This window comes from Arvicola amphibius, chromosome 10 (genome assembly GCF_903992535.2).
Source record: "Arvicola amphibius chromosome 10, mArvAmp1.2, whole genome shotgun sequence".
In the NCBI taxonomy this organism is placed as follows: Eukaryota; Metazoa; Chordata; class Mammalia; order Rodentia; family Cricetidae; genus Arvicola; species Arvicola amphibius.
The window spans coordinates 68,652,995-68,676,393 of NC_052056.1; the positions used below are offsets into that span (position 1 = coordinate 68,652,995).

A 23,399-nucleotide genomic window follows, 5' to 3' on the forward strand; every position below is an offset into this window, starting at 1 on the left:
TCCGGGCATGGAGTCTCAGGACCTCAGGCCCTCTCAGGCACGCATCTCTGTAAATTCCTCTTTGCTGAACTGCCATCTGTATCTGATTCCATCTCCGACACTTGCTTAGCAACACGGAGCTCTCCAAGTGCTGAAGTGACGTCTGGGGAACAGTTATTAATATCCGTATGTATGCACACAGTATGTGAAAATATGCAGGATTCAAAGCGATTAGTGTATTACTTGGAGGTAATACTTCCCACCGGGACTGAGCTCCTGGAAAACGCTCCCCTTACCGCTCCGGGTTGACGTAGCCCACTATCACTCACCAAAACTTTTGGGACAAAAATGGTGTCAATTTTAAGGAAACACACTTCTCAATTTCTTTGTTAACATCTGAATAAAACATGAGAAGGTTTCTACTCCCCCCTTCTCTTTCATTCAGAGACTAAGTCCCTTTACAGTCTTGCTTTGGATGTGAGAGAAAATAGCTGTCCTTCTTTGCCACCTTCAGACTGGCAGAATTGCTTGGTTGTAAATATAAAAGATTGAAAGTATTCTAATGAACTCTGCTGGCGCTCATATTTCCTGAGCTGCAAACAAATGCTTTATAGAAGAAAACAAAAAGAAATCGCCAGAGCTGATCAACCTGCAAGAACGTCAGAGACATCTACAGGAGAAAGGCACAGACAGAAATTCTTTACAAAGAACTTGGTTGGGTCACAAGGAATGCTTTATGGACCATGCAAGACCTTGGAAAAAGGAACATTTCCTAGGAGTCAAATAGACCTGGCCTGATAACATTCCCCTCTGTGCTGTGTTGTGTTGCTGTGGTAAACAGTGTGACCAAGAGCCATCTGGAAAGAAAAGGGCTTGTTTCATGTTGTTGTTTACAGTGTATCATCAGAGGAAGCCAAGGCAGAAACTCAAGACAGGAGCTTAAAGCGAGGAAACTTCCAGGCTTCAGGATCATCCTCAGCCACTTTTCTGTAATAGTTTTTGTCATCCTGATACAAACCTAGACAAAGCTATCTTAGGAGAGGAAGTCTCTGTAGAGGAACTACCTCTATCATATTTGCCTGTGGGCATGTCCAGGAGGCATTTTCTGGAGTAAAGAATGGTACCTGAGGGCCCAGTGCACTGTGGGTGGTGCTATTCCCCCCTCCCTTGCAGGTAGGCCTGGGCTGCCTAACAAATGTAACTGAGGAAACCAATGGCAGAGCAAGCCAGTAAGTAGCATTCCTCCATGTTAGATTGTAACCTGTAAAGCAAGTAAGCACTGCCCCCTGCCCTCCAAGTTGGTTTGATTTTGGTGAGCAACAGAGAAACAATCTGGAAGTTTCCAGTTTTTTTACCCTTTCTTTAGACAGGGTTTTACTATTTAACCCAGGCTGGACTGGAACTCATTATGTAGACAATGCTGGCCTTGAATTCACAGGGATCTTCTGGCTTCTACTTCCTGTGTATTGTGATCAAAGGCAGGCATGACTATACCTGGTCAGCTACCTTTCTTATACAGCCCAGACCCACTTGGCTAAATGACAGTACAATAAGCAATGCCCTCTAAATCCATCCCCATCACTGAATGTATGTATATATATATGAGTCAAGAGCTTTTTTTAAGGGCTTCTTCTTACTTCAGCTTTTCATTCCAAGACATATTTTGTAAGAAAAGCACATAAACTGAATTAAATCAAGACTATCCCAAGGTACAGAGAAAATCAGTCAGTGGCAATTTCTGCATAGCCTTTTAAGACTCCACATTTTTAAAACGTTATGAAAGTTATGAAATTAAAAGCAAACAAACAAACAAAGAAGAGAACCTGGAAATGGCCATGCTTTGATATTAGTGAAGGACTTCTCAGTAATCCCTCCTGTGCTAATGTTGTTCCCATACTTGGGCTATCGTGTTCAGTAAACACAGCTAATTTTATGAGATGACTAACACCCATGTGCCTAATAGAGAGCCAAATCAAAGATCCTCCCTTCCTGAGCTTAGATGAAGCTCAGAAACTAGAACACGCTTAACACTACACAGAGAAACAAGTCATGTCTTTTTGTCTTACTATGGGCTATTATTTGAAGTTCATCTTGGGCAAGAGTTGCATACAGGGAGTACAAAGTTGAAGGTCTTTAGTGACTATTTGGACCGTCAACACAGCTTGGCATTGTCAACATTCTACTGAGTTCAAAGTGGAGACAGTTATAACAAATACAGCTTGCTTTATTTCTGAAACAAACTGTGCACATATTTGTGGCCACACTACTAATTAACCTGTAGATTGTTCCTTTCATCTCCTCAGTGTGTTATTCTCCCCTAGTTACAACATGCTGGGGTTATTCTGTTGCCATCTGGAATACATTCAAACTGTTCTCTTATAGGCGCTGGAGAGAGAATGGTACAAGTGATTAAGAGGCTGAAGAGCCTGACTTTGTAGCAGGATTAAAGGAGCTATATATGCAATGCGACGAGGCTGGAGGATGACTAAGGAGTGCCATGATGATGGTCTATAAATATTCGAAAGGTGTAAACACCGAGGAATAATTTCGCCTGCTGCAGGTGGTACAACCAAGAGAGAGGGTGTCTCAGGAGAGAGAGATGATGTTTATTACAGAAACTTCAAGAGCTTCAGATGCTATCCATGGGATGTGCGAAACTGAAACCGGATGAACAGCTAGCGTCAAGAGCAACGAGATGGGAGGCTTGGCTCTATCATCCAGAGAAAGGTGGTCATCTGAGCACGCGGAGCCACAGTCTCGTTTTCATAAGCTAGTAGGTGACCGAGACAGATCTAGAGGGTTTCCAGTGTTGTTAGAATGATGGCTCCCAAGGATTGGGAGGTCCTACTATCTGGTAAACGAACAAAGAGAGAACGTACACAAGAGAGTGGTGAGCCTCTTCATCCATCTTGTTATGCCATCCCTTTCCTTAGGATAGTTTTTGAAGACCTCACCAACTTCAGAAGTTTGTATAAGAGATTTACTGAGTTAAAAAGTTTGAACAACACAATTGAAACAATTCCTATTCGAAAGATCCTAGACTATTTAGAACAGCTACTTAAGTTATACTTGCATGAAATATTTATTGACCTATTCATGTGGCAGTCCAGCAGACAGCAGTGACCTCCTTCCACGGCTTGGAAAGGGGGTTGTAAAATGCTTCCCTCGTTTTCCATGTATCCTGAATTTCCTGTCTCCCTGCTAAACCCTATCTCATCAGTGTCTTGGGCCCAGTCCAAGTCCAGTGTTTGAGAGAATTTTGTTCTTACCTGACTCTTGTCTTTTTATGTGGTTCCCTAATAATGCCCCACATGTTCCATATTGCGACTCCCCCAGAAGTGCACTCAAAATACAACTCTGAACACAGGCTTGCTAAAAAAGCACAGAAGAATAAATGAATGCTCATTCAATTTCTAGTAAGATTGAAAATATTTTAGATTTAGAGCCGTTATTGGGCATGTAGCAACCACTCTTAAAGACATGTAGACAGAATAGACAACATAGAATATAAACACTCAAATTAACAAATACCAAGTGATTATATACAGGTCAGGCATCAGAAGTCACTAGGAAGATAAAGATAAACGGAAACTGGCATCTACCTTCCCTAGAACACACGGGCACATAGGTACAACCTAATATATGGAACCAATCAGATAAGGTGTGGAAGAGAGAGAGCAGACTCTGACTTTGAAAACAAAATGGAAAATTTAGTAGAAGGGGAAAAGATGGAAGGCACAAAGCACTTTAACAAATCACACAGCAGTCTGGACCGATTGGTGTGGAGGGACTGCCAGCAGCCATGGACCCAAGGCAGGCCAAAGAGGGTTTCCTATAGCAGACGAAGCAAGTGGATATAAGAGGATGTAGCCAAGTGGACATAAGCGGTTTTAAGTCACAAACATACATGACTATATACACGCTTTAATAACTCTAGATTTAAAGTGAAGGAATGACTACAGAGGAATAAAGAGGTTGAGAAATGAGTTTAAACGCCGCTGTGATATTTCTGTAGAGAGGAAATAAAAGTAGAAGAGAAATGTTTTACTGCCTTTTATCTGCCTACCTACCAGCTAAGCCTTATCTCCTTTAATCTGCAGACTAAGACAAAGGAGGCCCCAAAAAGTTAAATGTCATTTACCAACACACAGTCAATACAAGCAGAGCCAACACTTGCTCATCAGTCACTCAATGCTAAAAACCACACTGTCTACTCTGCCTAGCAATACAGGCTAGTACCGGCAGCTGGCAGCATGGTTGGGGAAGAGTGAGTCACTTAAAAAGTATTTCAAAAATATACAGGGCAAGGGAGCAGACTAAATGGGCAAAGAAGGAAAAGTGAGGGACAGCTTCCACATTCCCATTGTGGACATAGCTTTGTGGGCGACCAGAGAGGTGAGGATAATTGAGGGCCCTCATCTGTGCGTTTGTGGATATGCCTTTGCTGGTGAGTACATGGGTGTATATATAGGTAGGTATACTTCAGAATATTCATGGCTGTTATGGTGTGTGCATGGTGGTAGATCAGTAATTGTAAGTAAAATATTAAAACTCACCATGAAGAATGTTATTTGAGAGAGAAAGCAAACCCGGTATCTTCCAGTTCCCACTAGTATGCAAATGCCTTCGCACTACCCCAATAGTTGGCAAGCATGGAGGACACACACACATGCGCACGTGCACACACCCCAAACAAACAGACTGACCTGACTAGATTCGAATAGAAACCTGGTCCTCAAAATCATTTAGGTACCCAAAGGAGGCTACATCAGGATGGGGAACTGGTCACTTAAATTTGCCTACTCAATGCATTCTCATCTGTGACTGGCTTTCCTTTTGTCCTCCGTTCAGCAGGAAGAATTGCAGGCCTCTGGAGATGTTGAGCCTGGGATGTTACAGGTGGGATGCTGCCTCAAGGGAAGCTATAGGGAATCCCATTTAATTAAGAGTCTCTTCAAGCTTTGGAATTTCCATGAGGAACCCCTTCTCCTGTATGTTACTGGCCGATTCTTAGGGAGAAACAAGAGAGAGGCACTATGCCTTTTACCTAGTCAGTTCACCCACAACATATACTAGGCGGTGTGTCGAGTCTACTGTCCAGTACTCCTGCATACTTTCCCCTTCACAGACCCAATCAAAGCAACTTCAACACAGGAAAAAGTAAAAACATGGACTCCATTTGCACTCAAAGGCCTCTTTAGTTGTGCCTTTTACAGGGCATAACCAACGGACACCCATGGCCTCATCCCTGCTCCGTGAGCTGCTGGAATCACTGCATTTGATCCCAAATCTGTTCCTGACAGTTGAAGCTACTATTGCAATTCTGATGACCTCAGCACCAGTAAGGGTCTCAATCCCAAGTACTGGGAGGGGAGGGGAGGGAAGAGGAAGGAGAGAGAGAGGGAGGGAGGGAGGGAGGGAGGGAGAGAGAAAGAGAGAGAGAGAGAGAGAGAGAGAGAGAATGTGTCAGGTTCTAGAATCTAAGTTAAATGGACTGGAATAGTTTCATTAAGATATTTCACTGAGGTAACCAAGGCAAACTGTTCAACTGGGTTTGTGCAAGGTAACTTTAAAATATTAGAGGGAAAAGCATGAGCATTTCAAAGCAAGGTGCACTCACAACGTCTCCACGAACGTCTTTAAGTTCTTCCTCTTTTCTAAAGATGGTCCAAGCAGTGTGAACACATGAAGCAATGATGCAGTATGGTTGGCTCATACTGAGACAAAACTGTTAACCCTCACTTAAGGTTATCAGTGCTTCTAACTTCTGCAAAACACATCAGAAAACTATACTTCATGCTGTTTATTTTAAATAAACTAAAGAATTAAATTTTATTTTATTTTTGTGCATGTATATGTGCCTGCTTCCATGTGTGTGTTTATCATGTGCATGCAGGTGCCTCCAGAAGCCAGAAGAGGGCATCAGATCCCCCTGGAACTGCAATTAGGAGGCTGAGAACAACTCAGGTTGAGTTAGGAACCACATCTGAGTCCTCTGTAAAGAGCAGAAAGTTTTTTTTAATTGCCAAGCCCTACTGTACTTTTGAGTATACTATACATGTCATAACTGAGCCCATTTTAAGTGAGCGTTCTAATTACTTTTATTAAGTATGTAGGCTATGGCTATCACCATGCCCAAGCCAGAGCACACTTCTATGAGCTTGTCATTGCTCCCAACCCTCAGCAAGCCACTGTTCTTTTGCATATTATCACCTCATTTCCCTAGTAGAGACCTGTCCTGTTTTATTGTGTAAATATGTTGCAGTTCATCTTGTCACCTACAGATGGAGTTGTACTTGAAAGGACACTTCCGGTTTTTGTCAATTACAAACAAAGCTGCTACCAACTGTTGTGTGCAAATCTATGTGAAAATGGGTTTTTGGTTTGCTTCAGGCTAACACTTAGGAGAAAATCTGGGTCATGTTGAATGTGTGTTTAGTTTTTAAAGACACTACGGAGGTGTTTATAAAGTATCCATCGTACTGTGCCCTCCCCAGAACTGCATGGAAATCCCAGCTGTTTGGTATCTCCGTTCACACATGGGATTGTCAGTGCGTCAGTTCTCCTCCATTCGAATTTTTTACGGGGACTCCATGGGAATTTGCTTCTTTAAGGCCACAGATATGGAACATATTTTCAGTTGATTATTACTTTGCCCATTTTTAAATTGTGCCCCCCTTGTTTTTAATGAGTCATCGAAGTGCTTTCTATAGTTTAGACACATACATTTTTAGATACATGCATGTGTGTCTAGATGCATGACTTGGTATTTCATTTTTCAATGCTTTCTTTTGGAAAACAGACTTTAGAATTTTCTGCTTTTCCTTTTATGAGGACAGGGTCTTCTTACACAGCCCAGGCTGATAGGAATGCAGTTTTTGGTCATCTTGTCTCAGCTTCCCATGTCCCAGGACCTCAGGCTTAAAGCACCATGCCTACTTTTTAGAACGTGGAATAGAATTCATCCTTTTTCTTTTATGGATTTTTTAATATATCATATTAAACCTTTTACTGCCCTGAATTCATAAGGACTTTCTGGGAGTTTTTATTTCACAAAAACTTTATAATTTTGACTTTTATATCTAGTTTTTGATTCAAAAAACACATAAGCCTTCTATAATTTAAAATAAAAAATATCACCAACCAAAATAAAAGAACACTTAGATTAAGGAATAGATACATCACATTTATAGTCTGGAAGTCCTTTTAAAGCATCAATTCTTCTCATTTGATTTATGTGAGTAATCTTATGGGATATATATATATATATATATATATATATATATATATATATATATATATGTACACACACACACATATACAAGTCACTTCTAAAATGCAAGAGGATACAAAATAGTCCAACCAATTTGACAAGAATATAACAGAGCTGGAAGATGTTTTGTCCTCAGCCTCTTATCTCCACTAAAAGGAAACTCAGGCAAGGAGCTGCTGCTCAGGCTGGTATTGAACTTGTAACATTGTTACCATAGCCTCAAAAGTAGGGGAGCTGCACAGCCACCTACAGCTTGCTAGAGGATGTAAGCTGCAGGAAACCAAGATTTCCCATGAGGCACTGACAACTGAGACACAGGGTATTGACTTGCACAGACAAAGCAAAGTTTCAAACCTGGCAGGTGGCAGTGACAAAATCCTTTTAATCCCAGCACTTGGGAGGCAAAAGCAGGTGCATCTCATGAGATCAAGGCCAGCCTGATCTTCATAATGACCTCTATATTCACAAGAGCTACACAGTGAGACCCTGTCTCAAACAGACGAAAACCACCACCAACAACAACAACAAGGAACACATGGGGCTGGAGAGATGTCTGGGGGCTAATCATACTTGCTGCTCTTCCAAGAGGACCCATGTTCTGTTCGCAGCACACTCAAGGCAGCTGCTAACTGTTCACAACCTCGGTTACAGGAGATCTAATGTCCTTTTCTGGCCTCTGTAGGCACTAGGCATACACATGGTGCACATGGATGCATGAAGGGCACATGTATGTATGTAAGCACACATAAATAGTATAAAATAAAAAACATTTTTAAAAGTCTCACATTTAATTATGTAATACTCTCCAGATTAAATTTTTCCTTAAATCTGCTCATTTCCTAAATATAATTGTGTATGGTCATGAAAACAGACTAGTGAGGGGATCAGCAACAGATTTTATATTTTATCAGTAGGCAATAATTAATACTTCATTTTTATATTAAACAAACATAAAAACCCAGACTATTTTTCTTTCATTTTTCTATTTATTGACTCAAGTCTTTTTTTGTAGAATATATTTCGATAATATTTCCCCCTCCCTAACTTTTTCAAGATCCTCCCCACATCAGTACCCACATAACTTACCAAACCAAACTAAAACAAAAAAAGCACACAAAAAATATGGAGTCAATTTTGTGTTGGCCAACTACTCCTAAGCATAGGTCCTGCCTTCGAGGCTGGTTGATATACCCAGTGACACCCAATAGGAGTGATTTTTCTCTCCTAGCTGTTATCAATTGCACATAGTTTTTTGTTAGAGATGGGACTGTGTGGTCACTACCTGGTCTTTGTGCTGGGATTCTGTATAGCTTGAACTGCTGCCAGTCTTGTGTGTGCTATCATTACAGCCTGTGTGAGTTCATATGTGTATCAGGCCTGTTGTAGCTGGGAGATATTGCTTTCTAAGAGTTGTGCACTGCCTCCGACTCTAAAAATCTGTCTCCCCTTCCGCATCCATTTCTTTGACTTGAGGGGAAGGGTTTGATAAAGACATGCCATTTAGGACTGAGTGACTGAAAAATTCTCTCACTTTCTGCACACTCTCAAGTTGTTGGTCTGTATGTTAATTACTACTTATTGCAAGAAGAAGGTTCTCTGACCAGACTGAGTGATGTGCTGATCCATGAATATAGCAAAAATGCCATCAGAAGTCATTGTACTGCTACATTCCTTTAGCAGAATATAGTTGTAGGTCTTTTCCTATGGCCTGTAACTTATCCGGCCTCAGGTTCTTGGCCACTTTAGCAGTGTCAGGTTCTACCTCATGGCGTGGGCCTTAAATTCATTCAGAAAGTTGTTGGTTACACTTGTACCATTTGTGCCACTACTGCACATTAGATCTTGCTGGTGGGTCACTGGGGTAGGTTGTAGGGTTTGTTGGTGGGTGGCACTGGTGATTACTTTTCTTCTGGTAGCAAGTACCTTCCAGCAACAGTCAGGAGAGATATAACTTTGAGACAGACAACAGCCTGCTATCTCCATGTACAATGACATAAGTAGGTGTGTTCTGCAACACCATACTAGTTTTTCTAGTGGTGGGAAATGCCAAATCAGTCTGTAACTTATGCTCACTAAAACTGAGAAGCATTTTGTCATGATGATGTCATCTTTCTTGGGTCACCCCAGAAAGCTAAGAATCCCACATCCTGCTGAGTACATCATGCAAGTTTAACTGTCTGATAACAATAAGAAAAAGAGATTTGAAATGGTTCTTATCATATAAACTCAGTCTTTGTTTTCCTTCTTACCATTAATTGTGCCTGAAATAGTTAGAGTAAGTTATATAGTCCTAAGTTATAAACATTCTTTTGGTAATTGATGTTCTTTATTGATGAGGAAATATAATTTATCTAATAGAGTAAAATAAAATGTTCGCAGTGGATTAATATGGAAGAATAGACATACAATTAAATGCAATTTTTGTTAAAACTGATATAGGGCATTTTGTTTGAATCATTATGTTTTATTGGAAAATATGAATGTAGCAGAACATAAGATATAGCATTTTCTTGACGGTCTAAACTGTAGGTGAAAACACTCTTGAAGTCCACATCTGGGTCCACTTGCTTATGTGATTATTATGAACAAATCAAAGTACAGAGGGCCCTAGATAATACAGTCCTTACTGCAAGAGCAACAGAGAACAGGAGCACTAGGCACCACGACTGGAGGATGCCTGTTAGTGTCTACATTAGCTCCCATACCATGGCTTCTTCTGCTTTACAGAATCTAGCATAAGTAGGGATGTATTGGGGGGAAGTGGAGCCATGTGGATAATATGATTGCTGGTTTCTGTATATTTTCATCTTGAAAAGCAAAAGACATTAAAAAAAATCTTTCTAATGTCCATAAACCACCATCAACAACGGCCAACAGATGCTAGTCATAGTACAGCTACACTCATGAAATGTCACATGCTGACGTGCTAGGATGCCTTCTGCGATTAATATAAAACAAAAAGGTTGTCAGTAAAATTTCCTTACTATCACGTAAGCATTCTAACTCTATCCTTTTGCAGGGAACAAGGTGGACTGACCACAACTGAAGGAGCCGCAGTCAATCGTGTCCCCACAAAGCGTTGCTTCCCGGGCAGGGCAGATCCACTGTGACTTTCTGACAGACCCCACCTCCACAACCGCATCATCCCGTCTCACCAGTTTCCTCAGGACTTCTTCTCCCGAGGATTCAGCATCGATTTTTACTCTTTGAACCCCAGTACAGAAACATGAAACGTGACTATGATTGAGTAAGGTCTCTGGACTTGTTTCTCATCTGCCCAGGTTTCCCTAGTTCCAGGCCTTCGTTATTTCAAAATTCTTGACACCATGCAATCTGTTTTCAGCACCCTCAGGCCACATTACCATCTAAATGTGTCTCCAATGTTGCCTTCTCCAGGAAACCAGTTCCCCATATTTCCTCCCTTTCTCACCCCATAATTCCCTTTCCCCTCTTTCTTTTTCTTTTACCATGTTCCTCTTCTGTAAATTGCCACTTGTCAAGGTGAGAATTGTGTTGTTGTTGTTGTTAACTTGACTTTAAGCCAGGGCCATATGGAAGGAAGGAATCTCAACTGAGAAAATGCCTCCATCACTTTGGCCAGCAGACAACACTGGGGGACATTTTCTTCATTAATGATTGATGTGAGAGGGCCCAGGCCTCTTGTGGGGGGGCACCTTCCTTGCACACATGGTCTTGAGTTATATAAAAAAGCAGGGCTGAGCAAACCACAGGGACTAATCCAGCAAGCAGCACTCTTCCATGGCCTCTGCCTCCAGGTTCACGTCCTGCTTGAGTTCCTGCCTTGACTTCCTTCGGTGATGTGCTGTGACCTAGAACTTGATGATTAGCAAACCTTCCCTCCCCATGGAGCTTTTGGTAGTGGTCATGGTCTTTAAGCATAGCAACAGACAGCAAAACAGGTCAGCTGTTTACAATTCTGGCCATTTTTCATTGGGTTGTTCACGAAGCCCTTCTTCCTACCCCCAAAAGCATATGTAACTTCTCTCTTCACCACGTTCCTGTAGACATTTTAACGGGCAATCAAGTGAGTTCAGGGTGTGCTGAAGATAATCATGTAGTCATCTAGATCAATCCCTAGTTCTGGAGTTAAGCTTACAATACGAACTGTTCATATCCTTACGTACTTAACGGGGATCTCGGTCGGTGCCTGGTATCACAAAGCCCTCGAATCAGTATGCAAGGGAAAAAGCCGTCATTTCTGAAAGGTATTTAAAAATAACAAGACAGCCATTTTTAAGAAAGGAGTTTGACACTTCTACCCGATAATGTTTTCAGTAGCGGGAGTTGAAAGGTCCATTATTACTTGATTTATAGCAAGTAAGCCTTGCTGTTGTCAGGGGAAGGCATAAATTAAGTAGAGCTTTATAAGAACAAAAAACAAATATGGGGACTGGAAAGATGGTTCAGTGGTTAAGAGTTCATTATTGCTCTGTCAGACAACTGAAGTTGGGTTTCCCAACATCACATCAGACAACTCACAAGTGCCTGTAAGTTCAGCCTCAGGGTATCTGATGCCCTCTTCTGACCTCTGTGGGTACCCGCAACAAACCAAGCTCCTCCTCTCTGCCCTCATCTCTCCCTCTCTCTGTCTCTCTGTCTCTGTCTCTCTCTCTCTCTCTCTCTCTCTCTCTCTCACACACACACACACACACACACACGCACATGGACACTCAAAAACACACTCATTTACTCAGACACATACACACATATGCATAAACAAAAATAAATCTTAAAGAACCAAGTATAGGTTCTATACATATGCACACATTTTAGGCAGCTTCTGCAGTAGCAGGCTCTCATGTACATTTGTAGGTGACCTTCAGTGTTAGCTGTTCCGCCTTATAGTCCCCCCTTTACCTGGCTCACCCATCCCCTTCATCAATCCTCTTACTTTCTCCTTTATCTCTCCATAACACTATATTCTATTTCCCCTTCCTTGGGAGGTCTCCTCTAAGAAATGGAAACACATCCCATGCTCACTGATTAAAGAATCATATTTCCATTTTTGTCCATACCACCTATTCAGCGCCATCCCTATTGGTATATCATATAAAAATGAAAGTGGTCCTAACTTCTCATGGAATGCTCAGAATAATTCAAGTTACAAAGCAATCTTGAGAGGAAGAAGAAAGCGATTCTACATGCTGACTGCAAAGTTTTAGTAAAAGTAAAAAATCATACCAGTGACATCAAAACAGACCAGGAAAATACACTAGAAAGGTCTAGAAGGAAGCCCACACAGCCATCTTCTCTGATGGGTGCTAAGTATTAAGCATTGCAAAAGGACAGATTTTTCAATAAATTTTACTAAGAAACTGCACAACCACAAATTTGTAAGGCTGAAAGCAGACCCCCATCTCACCAGTCACAAAAGTCAACTGAGTGCTATTAAGGACATAAATCTAGACCTCAAACTGTGAAGCTACCAGAAGAAAGCATGGGGAAGCACTTGAGGACATGGTAGTGGGCAGGGGGTTATAGATGAGGCCCCCAAAATACAGGAACCAGAAGTAAAACTAAACGGTCGTGTGGCATCACACTGAAACGCTTCAGGAAAGCAATGAGGCAATTTTGCTGGGCATTGTGGCACACACAGTTAATCTCAGCACTTGGGAGGCAGAGGCAGGTAGGTCTGTGTTCTGTTTTAGGACAGCCAGGGCAATGCAGAACAACCCTATCTCAAAATAAAAAAAAAATCGTAAAATAAAATAAATGTTTTGTTTTTGTTTTCAGGAGCTATACAATGAATAAGATAAATGTTTAAATCATTCTTTTGTCAGATTTAAGAATAAATGGCAGTAGAGTTCCTTAGTTCAGTATAATTGAGGAGTGGGGCTTTCAGGTCTAAGGATTTGCCTGATGGGTATACTAGTTATATGAGTTGCTTCCCTTGTTACCCCAACTAACAAAAACCAGCCTAAAGGAAGGGGGAGTCTTTTGGTCTTACAATCTGAGAGGATCCAGTTTATTGTGGTGGGAAAGAAGCAAGCTCACCATGTTTCAACGACTTTTAGGCATGAGTCAGGTAAGCTATCTGTTAAAAGAGGATTCTGTTATGACTAGCAAAGATTCAAGCTACTCCAATCTGAGTGACGTGTGCACAGAATCTTCAAGCATGTTACAACCGATCCCTGGGTTCACAAAGTACTCTGGAATTCAGGCTATCGAGAGACACCAAGAAGTTACAGTTTCGAGAAGGCTTGTGACCATATACCCCTAAACTTGGAGTTTCCTCAGGTCTCTTTTCAACCTTCACAAATATATCCCTCCCACTGACGTCATCGCAACCCACCGAATCCACGCATCTTCCCTCAAGCAAGCTAGCTATCAAGAAACGACCCTAGACAAATGGTTCTTCACTGTTTGAGAAAGTCCCCAGGAAAGTAGTTTCCAGAAGTTCTCAAGAATTATTTCTATGTCTTCCAATCACCTCCAGGATGCTGACTCCCAAGAATCACAGGTGGCAAAGAGGCAACTCTTTGGCTCTCCCTAAGGAAATGGATGTTGTCCAAATTAGCCATGGGGCAAATGCTAAAGTCTCCAGGAACGCCAAAGCTGCTCTGAGGTTGAAAAATACCCAGTGAAAGAAGAGGTTTTCAGTGCTCCTAGCTTACAAAAATACCAACTGAGCAATGAACTGGACCAGTTTTTCTTAATGTCCTGTCAAGAGTTTGTATGTTGATAATAAATTTCAAGTGGTAACTTTAAAAGATTCAAAAATACATATAAAGCATAACTGAGAAGTTAAAAATAACTCGAAAACAAATTTCTAAATAATTCCCAGATGGAAATATGAATCATAACATATTTTAATAAGTCAAATAATATTAAAACCCATGGGCCACATACAAAGTCAGGAGGGCGTGCTCCAATTTAAATATAATTAAACTAAAACAATTGAACTAACGATGTTGCAAAACCAAATGAGAAATTAAATCAAAAAAGTAAGGTGCAGGAATTAAAACTAATATTAAAAATTCTGAGTTGGGAAACAATCACACTTTGTAAACACACACACACACCCCTTATGAATATTTAACTCAGAAGGCAAATGGAAAAGCCATCAAAGTTCATTATTTACACAGACAAGAAAGGATGTAAAACTGTAAAGGACAAACATGCCAACATCAGCACGCTAACACAGGTGAAAACCCTGATAAAGTTCATTACAATTAAGACAAGCCCTCCCACCCCCCCCAGCAAAACTTTCAATAATCTAATACTCAATGAAGCCATCAAAAAGTTGGTCATTGATGCAGTTCAGTCAGCGTTTGGATGCAGAAGCAGTAAAGGGCAGAGTGATCTTGCCACCCTAGCAATCATCACTGAGAAATGGAAACAAACGCAGACTGTACAACAGCAATCAAGCTGTCAAAAATAAAAATAAAAGTTATGAACTCAAAGAAAGGAAGATGTGGTACTTTAAGAGAGCAAGGTGAATTTGAAATTGATTTCAGGCGCTGTGCAGGTGGCTCTTTAAGAGCCAGGCTTGATCATTTGTACCTATAACTTCAGCCCTGGGAGGAAGAGACAGGGGACTCTGAGAGCTCATTGGGAAACCTCTGATCCAAAAGTCAGGTTTGACCATATGTGACTATAACCTCAGCACTGGGAGGCAGAGACAGAGGACTCTGAGAGCTCACTGGGAAGCCTTCTGATCCACATGAGCTTGTGGTTAAGTGAGGAAGCCCTTTGTGAACTAGAAGAAGTCGCCCCTCTAAATCCTGTACACTCACATGGATGTTCCCATCCTCACGGCACACCAGCAAAAGAGAGAAGAGAGAAATCAATTTCCACATAGATTTATTAGACAACATAATGATTGTAAATTATTTTTCTGAAACGTCACAGATTCCTCCTGAGGTTCTACTGAAACACTGGAGCATTTACACATACATGTAAATATATAGAACATGTAAACACCACACACACATACACACACACACACACATACACACACACACACACATACACACACACGTCTTTTTGGTGAAGGAAAACACAAATTTCCTAAACTAGACTGTGGACTCAACTCCAAACCCATTTTCCAATGCAGCGATACAGGAGCAGTCCCTCATAGATTGGGTCCACTAGGAGTCACAAATGAGTTTGTATGTAGAGTTGGTCTAGTGCCCAGGGCTCAGCCCAAGTGTAACATTTGGTGGCCAAGAATTCAGACTCAGCCACTTTCAACCCATTACCAAAGTGTTGCTCGCCTAGCTGTTCCCTCACCCAAGCAAACAAGGGGAAAATCTTATCTTTAGGGCAAAATACCAAGTGAAAAGGACCAGGATGTAGAGTGCCCACAACACTGGGAGCTGAATTTAAAGAATATTTGAACTTGTATTCTCCAGCTTGATCTGGGCATCAACATTCGAGAGTGTACACTGTCTCCTTACTTTTTGACAATACAATCTGATTCAGGCATCTTAGAGAAGTTTGTTTTTCCTCTCTTCGGATTTTGTTAATGACCAATCTTGCTTGATATAATGTCCTATTTGATTGGCATTCAGACGGTAAGGAAACCATTGCAGCTCATGGGAGAGTGGCTTCTGCACCGTCAATTCGAGCTCATTTCTAAGCATGACGCACTCCTCGCTTATCCTCTCTCTAGATCTTAAGACAACTCTATTCATTTCTGAACTCCATTTGACCCGGTTTCCATTGCTGGAGAGAAACATTTCAAGCAGGGAGCCACGTTTGTTTTCTCCTCGGAGAGGATCTGTGCTGTGACGCACATGTCCTTTCTGACTATCACTCACGCACTCCTAAATCCCCTCCAGTCTTCCACCAGACTAGAGCTTTCTACTGCTCAATTCTAGAACCTGACTTCAAGGTTCTCAGGAAACAAAACTGGCTGATAAGACAGGATGGGGGGGGGGTGGGCCACAACTGCTACCCATTACCTCCTCCTACTTAACACTTAATCTTTGCCACCTCTTCATCCCCCCAGTTCTTCATCCAGACCCAGGGCTACTCTGTTAATAAAGAAGTGGGGGAGGGGGGCAATGACAATAAAGGGACAGAGAGGAAAGGCAGAAGAAGGCTGGACCATTTAGTGGGTAACAGGAGGAGAATGAGAAATGCTGGGGAAAGGTACCCCAGGGTTTTCATCACTTCCAATTCTCTACTAAAGAGATCCACTTTACTTGGAAGCTTCGATTAGTTCTAACTTTGACCGGGCTTTCCTGTTAAGTTACAATGTTGTCTTCCACAGCTGAAGCACCATTAGAACGTGTCATCAAATCTGAATTTTTTCTTTATTTCAAGATTAGTGTTTTCAGCAATAATTCAGCCTTTTAACAAACGAGACGTATTGGGACTCCTGCCAGCTCCAAGAGCCAAGCTGGCCTTGCTATCTCTAGGTCACTGAGGGATTTACTGGAAGTCCATGGCGGAAAGATAAATCCTCTAAAGATGACCTTGTCTTAATGCTTGACACCTAGGTTCTGGTTCTAGTGATTTGGTAGCTAGGATGGCAATCTTAAGGGGGAGAGTAGCTGAGGTGATCTAGGTGAACCTACTCTGATCCCACGGGTCCTTAAAACCTGCAGAGTCTTCCTAAGATGTCATCAATGGAAAGAGTAACTAGGGAAAATTCATCAGAAACACCATGGGGGAGGGAGGCTGCGAGAAGCTCCAGGGAAAAGAAAGGGCCAACAGGAGTACCCCTCAGGTGGAAGAAAGCAATGCAGCCTTATGAATGCCTTGAACTCTGACCACAGAACAGTAAAACAACAAATATATGTTGCAGATGTAGGCCCTACATCTGCAGTAATCTACTGTATCCATAGGAAACTAATATAGGCATCATAAGCCAACACTGATACAATCTTCATCATCTGTAATCTTCCTCTTCTACCTTATCAAGCCAATTAGAGAAGAAGGGAGAAGGCTCAGGGTACAGGACTATGATGCACTCCCCTTCCAATGGCCCTGTCCAGAGATGATTGGAGATCACTTAGCTCACCTTTTTCTATGCCAGAGCTACTGGCTTCTGGAAAGATAGCTGCTGGGAAGGAGGGAGGGAGGAAGAGAGAAAGTTTTAATGATGGATATAGATGCTTGTAGGGTCCTTAAACTCCAAAGGATGGCCCCACATTAATGCATGTATGTGGCAGTGCTAACTGGACAGAGAAAGACAGGGAGGGAGGGAGGGAAATTATTACTCACTGTAATCAGAACTTTTGCAATTTAAGTAAGATAGAAAAGCTAGCATGAATTCTCTTCTTCACATTTTCATGGATACTAAGATTTGTTTTTCTGCAGAGTTGAGCAGCTACCACATCTGGGTTTTCCCCTTTTCCCCTATTAACAAGAGCCCTTTCCCCTTGCACTTAAAGGAAGCACCTGCCAGCCTGTTTGGTATGTCTGAATTAGCAGCATCTCTGTTTTTGTTCAGGGGCCACTACTAAGTGGAAGAAGGGTTCCTGAGCGTACACACTCTGACTGTGCAGCGGTCTGGTGTGAAGCGTGCCACCAAGTGCCTAAGCAACAGGTGTCATGGGAGGTGTATGACAAAGGACCAAGGGAGGGCTTGTGTTCCAACTGTGATGAGGGAGGACAGCATGAGGCTTCACCACATTCCCCAGAATGACATATAATCCAATACTATGATTTGTTTGTTTCTAGAATTTTCCATTTCATATATGTAAGCCATGATAGTCTCGGTAATTGAAACTGTATTAAATACAACAGGGACTGGTATCAGGGTATCTCTTGGGATAATTTACTCAATTCATGACTCCAAAACACTTGATAAAGAAGCAATACAAAGAGGAAGCAAGGGTTCGACATGAAAGGATCAAATTTTAACTGTGTTCTTAGACGCTGTGGCTGTAACTGAGGCTATCGCTTCTCTTAAGTATCTTTTTATTTAAAACAAACAAACAAACAAACGACAACAAGAACACTTATAGATGGCTTCCAAGGTCCTTTCCATGGTAAACACAGACAAACTCTTTAGCAGGCCGCATGACCAAACAAACACAAGCAACAAGAACACAGAAGGAAGAAAACACTGTAAGGGTTTCTGACTGCTTGCCTATTTGTTGCATCTTGGAAGTAATGATCAAATCTAGATGTATACACATTTACACTTCTAAAGATAAGGTGATCCTCCTCCTGCTGAGTGCGGTGGAATCTTCACACAGTGGGATCCCTACAGTGCTGCTGACATGCAAAAACTCAAGGGTACAGAGAGTGTGGCTGACTTCATTTGAAATGCAGGCACTTCCTGTTTTGAATTTGAGAAGAAGATAGCATTATCATCTTTTTGTCACCTGGCAAGTCTCTACTCTCTATAAAATCATCTTGGCCACCAGCAGTGTTATGTGGCAACAGAAATGGCTTTTCCCTCCTTTACTAACCACTGATCTGGTAGCAGCGACTGTCTCTCCTTCCATGCCCCTACCACTGTGCTAGTAGCGCAGGGACACTCCGCTATCACCACCAGAAGAGGGTGGCATTGTCCCTACCTTCTGGGTTTTCCTGCCTCTCTACCTCGTATTTCATTATGTCATGCCTTTCTTCACCTTTTCTATTGGGTGGGGGGAATTCACATTTCTTGAATTAGATCAGGTATCACCCCCTTAACCTACCAATATTTTCCATGTCCCAGGGCATTCTTAAGTCATATGTATAGTTAATTTCTCATGTTATCTATCTCACAGGGGAAGAATTATTACATGTTTTTCATTGTCTAACCTGTGACAGTCTATATGTTTCTTGAGGGCAAAGACTTCCAAATGTATTTATCTTCTCTCCACCTTAGCTATTTTGTGTAGCAACTCTAATCCACTCCAAATAAACTGTGATGGACAAATAGGTTTTTCCACAAACATCCACTGAAGCACACCACGTAACCTTGCAATCTCCCGTGTCATTACCAAACAGACTGACTCACTGAAAAAGAGAAATGACAATCTAGGAGATTAATTGTGTTCAGTTTCACCATCTCTGTTATTTGTTCAGTTATCAAAGGAACAGAAATCGAAAACAGACACACCAAAAAGCCGTGCAGCCCACAGACGTACCCACTGTGAGAATGTGCTGACGAGCTCTGGCTAGTGAGCAGGTGAGCATCAGCAGGAAACCATGAGCACACTCTCCCTTACCAACAGATCTGTCATGGGCTGCCAGGCAAACTAAACACCCCTGCCTGCTGGTGTATGTGCCACCACGACCATGAAGCAAGACATAATGTATCCCAGAAATAGAGTTCTGTGAAATTAAAATGAAAATCGACAATCGGCAAAAGTCGGAGAACCAGGGTTCCTTATGCAGATGCCATCACTAACGCTTTTCTGTTTTTACCTCTATGATGTGACCAGATGACCACTAATTCTCAACTGAGTTTTTAATTCCACGATACATAAGAATATGCCATAGTCAGCTAAATTTTATCAGTGGGTGCGGGTCTTAAGATGTATATATGCCCACGGTGTTGTCTCATGGAAAAGTTATTCCCCTGGGTGACTCCTAGTATTCATACTCGGAACCAAGAAACTCAGTATGCTTCCCATTCCAAAGCTCGTGGTTTTATAGTCCTCACAGAAACAGTGCCACAGAAAGGACAGGGGTGTAAGAAGGTAGCTGGTTTGCTCATGGTCACTGTGGCAGAGGAGAGACTCAGTCCTTGACTTGGATCCTGAGCTTTGGGTCTCTCTGATGTGGGGCCTGAGGAGGATCCCCACACAAGCTTCAAGAAGACTCAGTGTTTGAAATGCCTCGGACTTCCTGATTGCTCTCAGGTTTCTCTGTCAATCTATTGCAAACTGTGACCCTCGGGCCACACATGCCCAGAAGAGCTAGAAAAGCAGCTCAAGGAATTTGGAGATGACAATGGCACTTGTTCAAGCTGGAAGACCACCCTTGGAGGGGATCTGGATTAGATCTAGGGGTCTTTTGTGTGACCTTTTAATTGAAACTCTACCTTTAGAATAACAAGAATTAGTATCTGAAAGCTTTTCTTTCCCTCCTCTTTTTATGTTTTCTTTTTTCCCTGGCATATATTTATTATATTGGCAACATAGATTGCTACATACAGATAAATGTAATTGTAATGTTGACATTGTATATTTTCCTGTTTGGCAGAAAGCAAACATTTTATAAGACAACAACAACAACACAATAGAAACAATATTAGACACAGCAGATCTCACCAAAGGGACCTCAAGGTTACAGCTGCGCCACCACTACCACGTTGCTTCCAGCCTGATTCACCCACATCTGTTTTGTGTGCTATCATCGTTTTCCTGCTGGTTTTCTAAGATACTCTATGACAGTGGTTCCCACTCTGCAGGTTGTGACCCTTTTCACAGGTGTTGCCTAAAACCATTATAAAATGTAGATATCTACATTATAATTCATGACAGTAGCAAAACTACAGTTTTGAGGTAGCAATGGAAACAGTTTTAGGGTTGGGGTCACTACAACATGAAGAACTGTATCAAAGGGTCGCAGCATCAGGCAGGTTGAGAACGACTACTCCGTAGAATGTCATTCTCTATGCATTCACGTACTATCTCCACTCACCGGAACGTGAGCCTCACAGTAGAATTCTGTCTGCTCTACTCTCCGCTGTTGTAACAATGTGTGGATGCATACAGCAGGTGCTCAATGAGTACAGATGCACAGAAATTATACTATCTCCCATAGGGAAGATCGCAGTGGGCTCATGGCAGGACTACTACTAAGCTTTTGTTTTCTCTTCTTACTTAATGGTATCATTTCCCATCTGAGATAGAAACAACAATCAAACAAAGGCCTCTGGATCTAGATACTGGTCAGTCTGTAGTCTTATCTCTCTTTCCTGGCAGCTTTCTCTAGTCATACTGCACTTTCTGTAATTCTCTGTTGGTCCTCTTCCTTGCCTCCTACTGAATTGTTGTGAGTGTCCTTGAATACATGGGTTACCAGGAAAATCCAGGTATTATTTAGTTCCAACATTATCTAGATCAGCTAACTATTCCCTGCTCTTTCAATCCCAGTCAACAGTTTTTCTTTCCATAGTATCAGCAAACTCTAGTATTTGTCATGCAAATTTCTTTTTCTGTTTTCTTTTTTTCTCTTTTTTTTGGTAGGCATTTCTGTCCTCAATTTTTAGATCAATGGTTAGTGAAAATGCCAGTCCATGGTAAGTCTACAAAAACCATCAATGAATAAATAAATAGATAAAGAACATTTAGTCCTCTGAACTAGAAATCACTATCCTTCCTTCCTACTTAAAGCACACTCATAAATAAAAATCAGATTCTAATTTCTTACCAGTAGAGTCTAGAATGTTCCCAGTCTTACCTATATACATCCTGTGGCCTGTACTAGGGTTTCTCTTCCCTTCACAAGTACTTCAGTGCTGAGGTCATTTCTCTCATGGGCATCTTGGGTAATCTCCAAGAGAAGGTCTACCTTGAGCCCAGTACACCAGATAATGCAGGCAGTGTAGATGGTCACTGGCAGGACATACCTGGTACTTCCTAGAACTGCCAGGATCCAGAAGCAACTGTATCCCCATGGCATCTGTCACCAGAGATGCAGAGAATCCAAGAGAGTAGGATGTGGGGTAAACTGTTCCCAGAATTGCTTTAGAGGCACAAGCAAAGTTTTCTTTAGAAGCAGAGTGTCACAACAGCTGCCTGAAGACACCACACATCCAAAATTAGGAGTGGGAACCAAGTTGAATAATCAGTTAATCAGTGTCTGGCTTCCTGAACCACCTTAATGAAACAAAATGCCAAAATTCACAGATACATTGACACTCCTGCTGATGACCTAAAATAGCATCAACTTCCGACCGAGCGAGCCAATCGTTAGCTACTGCATCAAACTCCTTTGCCTAAGGACATGTCAACAGGGTAACCTTGTTTTCAAGATGAATTCCTTTCCCTTGTTCTCTCTTTTCCAGTTTGCCAGTAAAGTGGGGTCGCTTTTCTAAGGCTCCCTAGCCTAGGGGAAAAAAAAAAACCACTCTGATGGAATGCTAAAAATCAAGTTCTGGCCATTTGTGAAAGAGGATAGCTCTGGCCTGCGACAGCATGTGGAGTTTAGGAACATGGAAACTGCTAAAAGCACAAATAACCAGTCAGTCAAGCCTAAGATGAGAAAAGGAATGGGGATGAGCACCTCAGGTGTCACTCACAAGAGGAATTGCAACACTGAACATTGATTTGGTGTTTAAGTAGTTCAGCTGAACACGATTGTGGATGAGCTAACTCCTCGTCTCTGCAGACATCTGGTATAGTGTAACAGAGCACTGCCATGTCTCAATGACCACCTAATGCTTGGTCACTGCTGAGACCATTCAATGAGAAGAGAGCAAAGCATTCTAAGAAATATCCTCCAGAAGAAACAGAGGGAGACCCAGGTTAGGATTTGAACACAGAATTTGTGGTTTATTATGCCTTGCCTCTCTTCTGCCAACTGTGGTCTTAGTCCCAGTATATGCTGGGGACAGAAGTCAGGCTGTGGGTTCAAATTACAACTATAATTGCTACACCTTAGGAAACCTCTTTAATTTTCCTATGCTTCTGTTTTATCATTTGTAAAAGAAGAGCATCAAGGGGCACAGTAAAGATATACAAGCAACACAAACTAAGTTGCCAAGTAGAGTACATGCTCACTGGATGCTAGTCCCATTTTATTGAGAACCAATAAAGGGATGTTTTGGAGTCAAACTACTCCAAAGAACAGGTACTGCAAGGAAAAGACATGAAGGAGCAGCATAGGGACTTCTTAAACCAGACCAACCCCCCAAACCACAGTTCTAGGCCTCATTTTGCTCTTTGAAGAGGAAACAGCAACATAAGGATATGTCATCTTTACTGGGGAATCTTACAATACACCAATACAGTAGGAAGCAATCCCAGGCACACACACACACACACACACACACACACACACACACACAACTGTGATGAGACCTACAACAACTGTAAATGAAAAAGAACAGTTAGAAAAAAAGTGGAGGTTTTTCAAGCGCATCTTAATTAATAAAGACTATTTATGTAAGTTATATTCACAGGCTTACTGACAGATCACAAATCTGGATCCCAGAATCTAGAAGAACAAAGTCTGTTTTACTTTGAATAGTCCTCTCAATACCCCCCCCCCCAAGAGAGCCATGCCT

At 41.7% G+C, this 23,399-nt stretch overlaps 1 protein-coding gene across 4 annotated transcripts in view; it reads right to left on the reverse strand.

Moving 5' to 3' along the window:
• The window catches only part of LOC119824574 (LIM domain containing preferred translocation partner in lipoma), a 600,040-nt gene that overhangs the window by 105,730 nt on the left and 470,911 nt on the right, over positions 1-23,399 (reverse strand). The window lies entirely within an intron of this gene.